Below are 10,559 nucleotides of genomic sequence, written 5' to 3' on the forward strand. Positions count from 1 at the left end.
GGCTTGGAGAAGGGTGGTAACCTGTCTAAGGTCATTCAGCAAGCAAGTGACACAGTGTGATGCCGACCCAGAACCCATGCACTTTCAGCCGCCCTTCAACACAGATAACCTCAGATAAAATTGTGATTCCTGCTACTCACAGAATGTTTCTAAGTTCCAATATGGTCTGTGAAATGCATAAATAAATTCAATTACACTACGGTGCTTGAAAATTGATTAAATTGCAGCACACAAAAGTTAGTATAGGAATTGCAATGGGTCTGTATCAAGAAACAATGAAATAATGACATTCCATTTTATGGGCTTCTTTCAGCAACAAATTGTAAAATGTCAACACCTTCTCTTTTTCACCGTTATAGAACACCAGATATCAGATTAATAATTATAAAAATATTTTATTGGGGGCTGGCCCTGGCCCTGTGGCCCTGCATGCTCCGCTTTGGCAGCCCTGGGTTCACAGATTTGGAGCTATTCCACTCACCAGCCATGCTGTGGAGGCATCCCACATACAAAGTAGAGGAAGATTGGCACAGATGTTGGCTCAGGGCTAATCTTCCTCAAGCAAAAGAAATAATAAAGGAGAGGATTGGCAACGGATGTTAGCTCAGGGCAAATCTTCCTCACAAAAAAAATTTTATTCATTTACCAAGAAAAATCTTAGACCTGAGTCATAAATAACAGACAGTGCATTTGTTTTGTACAATTCAGTCCTCTCTAATGGCAAAGAAATAGGCAGCATATTTCCAGAATTCTAATTCCATCGTAGATAAATGAATCATAGCATTTTCTATGATACACTTGTTAGCAGCCTTTTCACTTCATTTAGTCTTAATTACAGTGGCAGCGTGGAGCGCTGGACTGACTGAGTACTCACATCTGAGCTCGAGGTCTAGAAATGTCAGAAACACATGGCAATCCGAGACCCAGGACCTTTTCTTTAATATTTTATGTTCCTATAGAATTTAATTTGTAAAGTCTGAGTCATTGATCTCTACAGATTTGTTAACCACTTTGTGTCATTTCCCAAATGTTTGTAATCTCTTTCACCCTTGGTTATTTCTTTTATTTGGTTTCAGATGACATGGTCTTACTGGACTCTGGATAATTGGCTATCACAGGCCCATATAACCCAGGAGGCCTGGGGCAGGCCATGTTTGAAGATGACATGGGGCTGTGCTCTGACTAGGTTAAGGAACAGGAAGACACTGATGTGTCCTTCTCAGCATACGATTGCCGGAGTTCTCATTTCCTCACCTACACTCTCTGTACAGGGCAGGCTTTTCTGTAAGAGGAAGTGGGTGGTGACCCAGTGTGGGCAAGGACTTGTTGACCATAACTCACCAGCTCCACTCCGGCCTGCCTGCCTACCTGCATTGAGGGGAACCCGCAGAGTTGGATTCCATCGGCCAGTGACTAAAAATAAAGTCTTTAGAATGGGCTTTAGGGGCCAGCCCCGTGGCCAAGTGATTAAGTTTGCGTGCTCTACTTCAGTGGCCCAGGGTTTCGCCGGTTCTGATCCTGGGCACAGACATGGCACCGCTCGTCAAGCCGTGCTGAGGCAGCATCCCACATGCCACAACTAGAAGGACCCACAACTAAAAATATACAACTATGTACAGGGGACTTTGGGGAGAAAAAGGAAAAATAAAATCTCTAAAAGAAAAAAATAAAATAAAAAAATAGAATGGGCTTTAAGTTTTTCTATGTAAAATGCCACACAGATTTAACTGATGATCATTTTCAAAGAGAGGGAAAAAAGGAAAGGAAAGATAGTGTGAAACCATTAACATTTTTGATCATTCCAATGAATTCCCATGTATCGAGGTTATCTTCACTTTTTGTCTTACTCATTTGACTGATTTCACTTTCATCAGCGTTTCTTTACTGGTGTTTCCTGTTTAGTGTTTCTTTACAATTGACCTGGAGTTTGAAGCTACCAGGAGGTTTCTACAGGTGATGGATTCTACTCAAATACTAAGTGTCATGGGACATGCTTGGTCATCTTGAAGTTTCTAATATAGTCTTAGGTATATTTTCCTTATCAAAAGAATCAAGTAGATTTAATGAATAAATATCATTTTCTTTATTGTATCCACACAGTTTTGTTAAGTATACAAAAAAGACCCTATGCAACCAGCCACCAGGTAACTCTGCCAGGTCATGATGGAGTTAAAGGTTGCTACAGCCACACAGGACATTGTAGGGCCCTTTGATGAGTGGGCCTCAAGCCAACAAGAGAGCTGAGGCCAGGATATAAGATCTTAGCTGGCCTCATAGGTACAAAAATTGGAAGTATAAAAATGTCGAACTATAAAGTATATTTATACAATGAAATACTCGGCAGCTGTCAAAATGGTAATATACGGATATGTTGATTATATTTAAATGCATATAGATTGCATATTTTTAGTTAAAAAAATCAGATTACAAAACACTGTATGTAGTATGATCCCATTTCTGTGTTTACATACGTATAGAAAATAGCCTAGATAGATAAACATCATCACATATATGGGTGTTATATACAGTTGAGAGATGATAGGGAGTTTTCCTTTTTATTTTTACTTGGGTATAGTTCCTAGGTTTTAAAATTACCTTATATTAATTAATAAAACTTTAAAGAATGAAATGAAAAAAAAGATCCTCTAATACCTTGTACTATAGGAATCTGAAATTTATCACTTAATTTGGCTACCATTACTAACTCAAAAAATACTCCGCAAATATTTACTATCTATCTACTCTGTGCATAGATCTTTGCCATGTCCTGAGGGAGACTAAATAAGAGTAACAACTTCTCTGCCGTCAAGGGCTTAATCTCAGTAGTAGTAGAGGCACTCATATAAACAACCAAAACGTGGTGGGAAGACAGCGGCAGGAGTTAGTGACTGCTGATGACACACTGACGATCACAAAACAGAGGACTTGAGTGAGGTGACCCATTTGCCTGTTAGGAGACACTTTGGAGGGGGCTTCAGTGCCACACCCAAACCAAGCTGAGGGTCTCTGATGGCAGAGCTAAGCCCTGTCTTCTACTTAAACCAACTACCAACTTTGTGCTCAGGCTCCTGAACACTTTTAGGCATAAACTTATCGAAACAGGCAAGAGCTCTTGCTAATGTCTGCTATTATGTGTTCATCAGGAAATATGTAGATGTGTTGTCATTTAACGGGTAAAATATATTTCTTGTCACTTGAACCACTATACCCAACAATACACCCAATGTGTCATAAACAGTAGGACAACGGCCAGCAGACAAGCTGCAAAGATGCGTGGAAGACTAACTTAGGGGCAATATAGCCTGGCCACCAATTATGGGGAAGCAGGAAGACGAGCGTTTTCTTTCTTGGGACTTCATCTGGGATGAGCTGGTTAGGTGCCCAACAGAGTAAGAGAAAGAGGCAGTGACAACGAGAGAGGCTTCGATGAGGCATGGATCTCACCAGGAATCACACCGCTGACGTTCCATCAGTGGACCAGTTGTTACTTGGTGGCACCCACGCTACATTCTCTCCCATTCTTATCCAGTGTTTCATATAGAGATAAACCTTTTCTGCTCAATTTCAGACCTCCTTTCTCTGTCCTTGGAGCTCAACGGCATAATTACCAAAATCATCAGAGTCAAAAGGACTGTGATCGTGAATGTTCTCTTACAAATAAACAGCTACAGGGATTAACAGATAAGTGTATCAGAATACCAAGAATACTATAAGAACATCAAATAATCTCATCCTTGTCTCACCCCATGCTTGCCTCATTGCTTATCCTGCTCTCCTCCATTAACAGGTTCAAAAATCCTCTTTATCATTTTGCCAGTGTTAAATGTATACATATTTTGTGATATAATATCAGGACTAGGATCATTTTCTGATATGCATAATACCTACTGAGTCGGATGTCAGTTGTAGCTATTGACTAAGGGTTGAATTTTCCTGTTGCAAAGAATGAAATGAAATCGAATGAAGATGTGAACAAAGGAGCAGCTAAGCGTTGTGAACGCAGCACACCTAGGGTTTATCCCATAGTGCTGAGTACTGTTCAATCACCAAGAACAAACCTGCCCATTCTACCCGGCAAGCAGGCTGATTTCCTTCCCAGCTGTTGAGGAAGCGGTGTACAGTATGGCTATTCATCTGTAAGTAAGTACAATTCTTTGCAACTGAGATAGCTCATCTGTTTCAATCACAGCTTAACTTGCCACTAAGCTATACAATATGCATGGATATGCCTTTCTTTATAGTGGGTATTTTCTTGGGGAAAGTTATTTGACAGTTGGATTGTTTTCTCACTGAATTGCATTATAGTTTAATCAAGGTCAATGATTATTTTTCAATTGACAATAATTTGGTTTTTAACTTTTTAACTTTAAAAGTTTTTCTAAAAAACTACCTATTAAGGGCTGATCATTTATGTACATGCAGTTTTCTCATTACTTGGAAGGACACAAAAAATGTAAAATATGGTCCCTGTCCTCCAATGGCCTAAAATGTAATTATGGAAGTAAGACATCAAGACTTTAAACAACTGATAAACAAGGTAGGAAAGTAATGATTAAGTGCAGGCAATATTTAGAAGGAAGGGATTAGGGTAATCTGAAAGAAATAGGTCTTCAGCTAGACCCGAATGACAGAGAATATTTAAATAAATGAAGGGGAATGGGGAGGGCATTTTAGGCAGTGGTCTAGCCTCGAGTCACTATTGAACGTGACTTATATAGAGGTGGGAGGATGGTTGGCCGATAGAAATGCCTTATAACGTAGGCAGAGATTTACCCCAAATATTAGTTTTCTATTGCTGCTGTAATAAATTACCACAAACATAATAGCTTAAAACAACACAAATGGTATGATCTCACTTACATGTGGGCTCTAAAAACAAAAAACAAAAAACCAATCTCATAGATACAGAGAACAGATTGGTGGTTGCCAGAGGTGGGGGTTGGGGGTGGGTGAAATGGGTGATGGGGGTCAAAATGTACAAACTTCCGACCATAAAATAAAAAAGTCATGGGGATGTAATGTACAACATGGTGACTGTAGTTAACAATACTGAATTGCATATTTGAAAGTTGCCGAGAGAATAGATCTTAAAAGTTCTCATCTCAAGAAAAAACTTCTGTAACTGTGTGTGGTGACAGATGTTAACTAGACTTACTGTGGTGATCATTTCGCAATATATACAAAGATTGAGTCATTATGTGGTACGCCTGAAATTAATACAATACTGTATATTAATTAAACCTCAATAAAACAAACAAACAAAACCCACAGATGTACTATCTCACAGTTCCGTAGGTTAGAAGTCTAACATGGGTCTCACTGGATTAAAATCAAGGTGTCAACAGGGCTGTGTTCCTTTCTGGAGACTCAAGGGTCCAATCTATTTCCTTGCCTCTTCCGGCTTCTGGAGACCTTTCACACTCCCGGGCTTGTGGCCCCCGTCCCCTACCGTCAAAGCCAGCAACATTGCAAGACTGCATCTCTCAGACCATTCAAAAAGTCACATCCTCCTCTCTCCACAACCACGAAAGCGTCTGTTTTTAAGGACTTATTGATTACATTGGCCTCACCTAGACAACCCAGGCTACACTCCCATCTCAAGGTATGTAACCTTAATCACATCTGCAAAGTCCCTTTTGGCATGTAAGCTACCAGATTTTTCTCTAATTCCTTTCTTTCCATCCCCATTCTCATGGTTTTAGTCTAGTTTCTTATACCCTCACCTGTGATTATGGCAATAACCTGCTAATTACCATCCTTGGAGGAATCTCTCCTCCACTTCAATCCAGCCTATGCATCAATTTCTGCAGATCATCTTAAACCACCAATAAAAAAGCAAAATTCAACTGAGTAAATTTTAAAGATCATACCGCTCTATTCAATGATTCATGAATTGGGCAGCATCCAATCTAGCAGATAGAAATGAACTCTGAGGAGCTCTGCAAAACAGAAGACTTTTATAGGCAAAAGGGAGTGGGACAACGAAGTTATGCTAGGCAAAAAAGCAGGTTGGTTATTGCAAAGTTACTTTCCTTTAGGGGATGGCAGGGGTCTGTCAGGCCAGTTACCTAACTAGTGCTGAACAGGCTATTCCTAATTAACTGGTCTAAGATTCCATTTCTCAGAGAGCCAAAATGGAAATTTTTACAGCTATTCATATATACTCTGGATACACAGAAAACATTCTTCAAAGGATACCCAAGAAACTGTCAAAGGGCTGCGAAATGGAATGCCGGGGTGGGGGCACAGACTGACCAAAAGGGTGGGTGGAAAAGAAACTTTAACTTTCCATTTTATGCTTTTCAGTATGTACTGAGTTTTTACCATATAGATGCATTCTTTTAAAATTAAAAAAAATCTAGAAAAAGAGCTTTCATTTAAAAGGACACATTTTTTGGAGAAAATTTAGATATGCAGGGAAACATCACCACTATTGTTCCCCCATCACACAGAACCACTGTTCAAAGTGAGTAAAACGTTATTGAAAAAACAAAATCATGCCTCCCACTCTCCAAGAGTCCTTGAAAGTAAGAATGGTTAGATGCCACGGTAACATCTCCCTCTAAAGCACTCCAAGTGCTAGACACATGTTCAGATGGTGGGGCCCACAGGGAGATGAACACCGCTCCATGCTCAGCCAGAAGGGGACCATGCCACCATGAAGTGCCCGCCCTGCCAGGGGCTGGCTGGGAAGAGGGGGAAGCAAAGATGAGTCAGTCAGTCTCCAACCCAGGGAGTTAAGAGTCAAACACACTGCTTATTCTTGAAATTAAGAAAATGTAATGCTTGTGGGAGGAATGTTACCTTTAGAACCTGGCTAGCATTCAGAATTCAGAGTCACAGTGAATTAGCATTAGGACCTTGTTTTCTCCTGGAAAAACAATGTGTAGATACAAATAGAGAAAAATCCTGTAAGAGTCTAACATTAAATTAATTAAATCCCAGGACCTCGCTCTGGAGTCAGATGACGAGGATTTAAATCCACGTTCTGCCGTTTTCTAGAGGCATAACTTTGAAGAAGATAGTCGACTTTTCTAAGCCTCAGTTTTCTCTCCTGTAAAAAGGAGATACAGAAAGTTTCTGCCTCATAAGGCTGTCATGGGCGCTGAAGGGGATAAATGAGCACAGGGTGTTTGGTGGAATGATTCCAAGGACCCAGTGAACCTGGCTCTCCAGCACTCAGAGCAATGGTGGGCACGCAAAGACCTCATCCGCCTTTGTCAGCAAAGGAGTTAGACTGGTACAACCTAAAAACATTTTTTAAAAAATGTTTCAAAAAGGAACAGATAGGGGCCGGCCCGTGGCTAAGTGGTTAAGGTCATGCGCTCCGCTTTGGTGGTTTAGATCCTGGGCGCTGACATGGCACCACTCATCAGGCCATGCTGAGGCGGCGTCCCACATGCCAGAACTAGGAGGACCCACAACTAAAATATACAACTATGTACTGGGGGGATTTGGGGAGAAAAAGAAGAAGAAGAAAAAAAAGGAAGATTGGCAACAGTTGTTAGCTCAGGCGCCAATCTTCTAAAAAAAAAAAAAGGAAGGAACAGATAATTACAAAAGTTTGGAAACAACCCAAATGTCCACTAGGATAGCGAAATAAAGTATGGAATACCCATAAAAACAGAATGCTCTGCAGCTGTAAAAGTACTGAGGAAGTTATCTAATGCTAATACAGAACAAGCCCTGTGACATATTTAATGTAAAAAGGAGAAAAACAACAACATATATTTGTATTTCCATAAAAAATTCTATAAAAATGTATTAGAAACTAATATAGGTGGTTAGCCATAGGGATGAAGGATAAGAATCCAGTGAAAAGGGGGATGAGAGTGGGAGGGACACTGTTTTTACTGTACATGTTTTTATATATTTAAACAATTTTTGAACCATATGAATATTCCATATTGAAAAGTAAACGAAAAATTTGAAGAAAAACAAGGAGCTGGATTAACGTTGTTTATGCCGGTCAATGCTATGGTGCAATGTTAGAGGGAGGTTTTTGTTTGTGTTTTTGTTTTGAGATTAATTTATTTTCTTAAGAATTCATTCAAGGTTAAAATTCAGACAGTAAAAAAGAGCACAGGGTGGAAAATTTCCTTCCCACCTTAGGTACAGAGTTCCCTTTCCCTCAGGAACCAATGTTTAAAAGATTCTTGAACATAATGGAAGTTCTTCTGCTGTGATTTCAAGGGCGACTATGCCACAATGGTTCTAGCAAGTCAAGACTCTGATTAAAAGCTGACTCTTTTATTAAACGATCTTTTCTCGTATTGCAAATGAGATGCTGCTGAGAACACCTGACAACTTCAGGCAACACAAAGAAGACGATGATGCTATAGGCGGGCAAAGAGCGACCCCTATAGAGGTCTGTGGAGTACAGAAAATGCAAGGCAGAGCACGCAGACCACCACAGGGAGGCCCACTCCGCCCACCTGGCTCCAGGAAGCTCCCCCCAGGCTTTGCTGCAAACCCTTCAGGGGAGGGAGCTGTGGCGAGAGGGCAGTGAAAGCTGCTGCTGAGTCCTCATCGGAATGAGCACACCCCCTGACCGCCCCCTCCCCTGGGGCCCCAGTCAGCCCCACTCACCCTCAGGCCCATGGAGGAATTAAAGGGTTGGCAGAGCAAAGGACCCACCTCGGGAAACTGGGTTGTTTAAATCTGTGCTTCTCAAAGTGTGGTGCCGGGGCCAGCCACATCAACGTCACCTGGGAACTCGTTAGAAATGCAGGTTTTCAAGCCCATCCAGGCCCACCAAATCAGAAGCTATGGAGAGGAAGGGTGTTTTAACAAGCCCTTCATGGGCTGGCCCAGTGGCAGAGCGAAGTTCATGCAGTCTGCGTCAGCGGCCTGGGGTTCCAGGGTTCGCAGGTTCAGATCCCAGGCACGGCACGCCTTGTCAAGCCATGCTGTGGCAGTCATCCTACATATAAAGTAGAGAAAGATGGGCATGGATGTTAGCTCAGAGCCAATCTTCCTAAAAAAAAACAAAAAAAACCCCCAAGCCCTTCAGGTCATTCTGACGAAGGCTACAGTTTGAGAACCACTGGTTGAAATCAACTTTTTCTCTGCTTTGCTGCGGATGACAATCACCTGGAAGGTGCAGGGAGGCGGACTCCCAGGTCCTACCTCACTTAGGGAATCAAAATATTCTGTGGAGAAGCCTCAGAATCTACCTCTGGGAATTGCTGCGAGACCAGCTTACGTGATTCCTAACATCGTGCATCTGGTAATAGAAAACAAACTGCCTTACCCCTGAATAAATCCAATGTTTCTTTTTCTCGAGAGCAAACATCCAGGCTGGCCTTACAGCTCCAACAAGATTCTTTCAGACTACCGGACACATAGCAGCCTCTTCAGGCTCTCTGACCCACAAATGCATGGTCTATTCTCAGAATCCTGACTGGACAGTAATCAAATGAGGAAGTACAAATCCTTGCCTGTTTTGCTGACACCCACGCCCATAATAAATTCCTAGGTGGTCCACTGCGGTCACACAGAAGGGGGTCCGAAGGAATGAGACCTGACATGATGAATTTAGGTTGAGCTAAAGGAGGAACTGGGGAACACAGTGCTGCTTATCGCCCTGGGTAACAGTGGACACCTCAGAGGAGAGGAGCGTGGGAGGGAAGCGTTACAATGTCCTCCCTGTGAGTCCTGTCCTGTAGGCGGCTGAGTGGTGGCATCACTCCTTACTTGCTAAAAGGAACAGAACTCTCCCGTGCCTAACCCTCCGTTCCAAACTCCCTGGTCCCCTGCCCTAGGGTGTGGGGACAGCAAGTGGAAGTGTTGCTCTGTGCATGTTTTCTAGATCTTCGGACTGGGTAAGCACCACACTTTGAAAGCACTCTGAGAAGCTCTTTCCCAGAGCTTGTGGAGGAAAGCAGCCGAGAGAGGCGGGGTGGGGGGGGGGGGGGGTGGGGGGGGGAGGGGGGTGGCGGGGGGTGGAATGTGGCGGCAGTGAGTCAGCTCAGCCGAAAGCTCAGAGACTGAGGGACCACCTGAACAGCGACTACCCCTGAGTGTTCCCTTTTCATTCCTCCACTGACCACCGCTCTTCAGTGGGGAAGTCTGGAGGCCTATTTATTCTCTGCACACTCTATTACAGTCACCTCCGTTTGGCAGCAGGAAGGAAAAAGAGAGGGTGAGGAAGACAGGACAGAGCAGGAATGGGAGGGGGAGGCGGCTGACGTGCCATCGCTTTGTGAGGAGAAACACCAAGAGGAAGCCCAGCTTCCACCTGCTGAGGTGGGTTGGTGTTTTGTTTTTCAACCTGGTCTTAAAATATCTTAGATCATTTTTTTAAAAATCTACATTCCTAGGCCACTTTGTCCTAGGAGGAAAGAAGCCTCCCAAGTTGAACATAAGCAGGACCAACGCAGAAGTTCACATAGGAGATGCCTCAGGGCCTCAGCCCATCTCTGGCTTCTCCAGTGCCGCTGGATGGTCAGGGAATGGGGGCCGTTTGGGGTGTAATATCTTTGTTGCCTCATTCTATGTGACTTACCATATGTTACCTACTAAGAGGACTAAAAATATAAAGAAGCATCTGAACAAAA

This window comes from Equus asinus, chromosome 9, assembly GCF_041296235.1.
Source record: "Equus asinus isolate D_3611 breed Donkey chromosome 9, EquAss-T2T_v2, whole genome shotgun sequence".
Taxonomy (NCBI): Eukaryota; Metazoa; Chordata; class Mammalia; order Perissodactyla; family Equidae; genus Equus; species Equus asinus.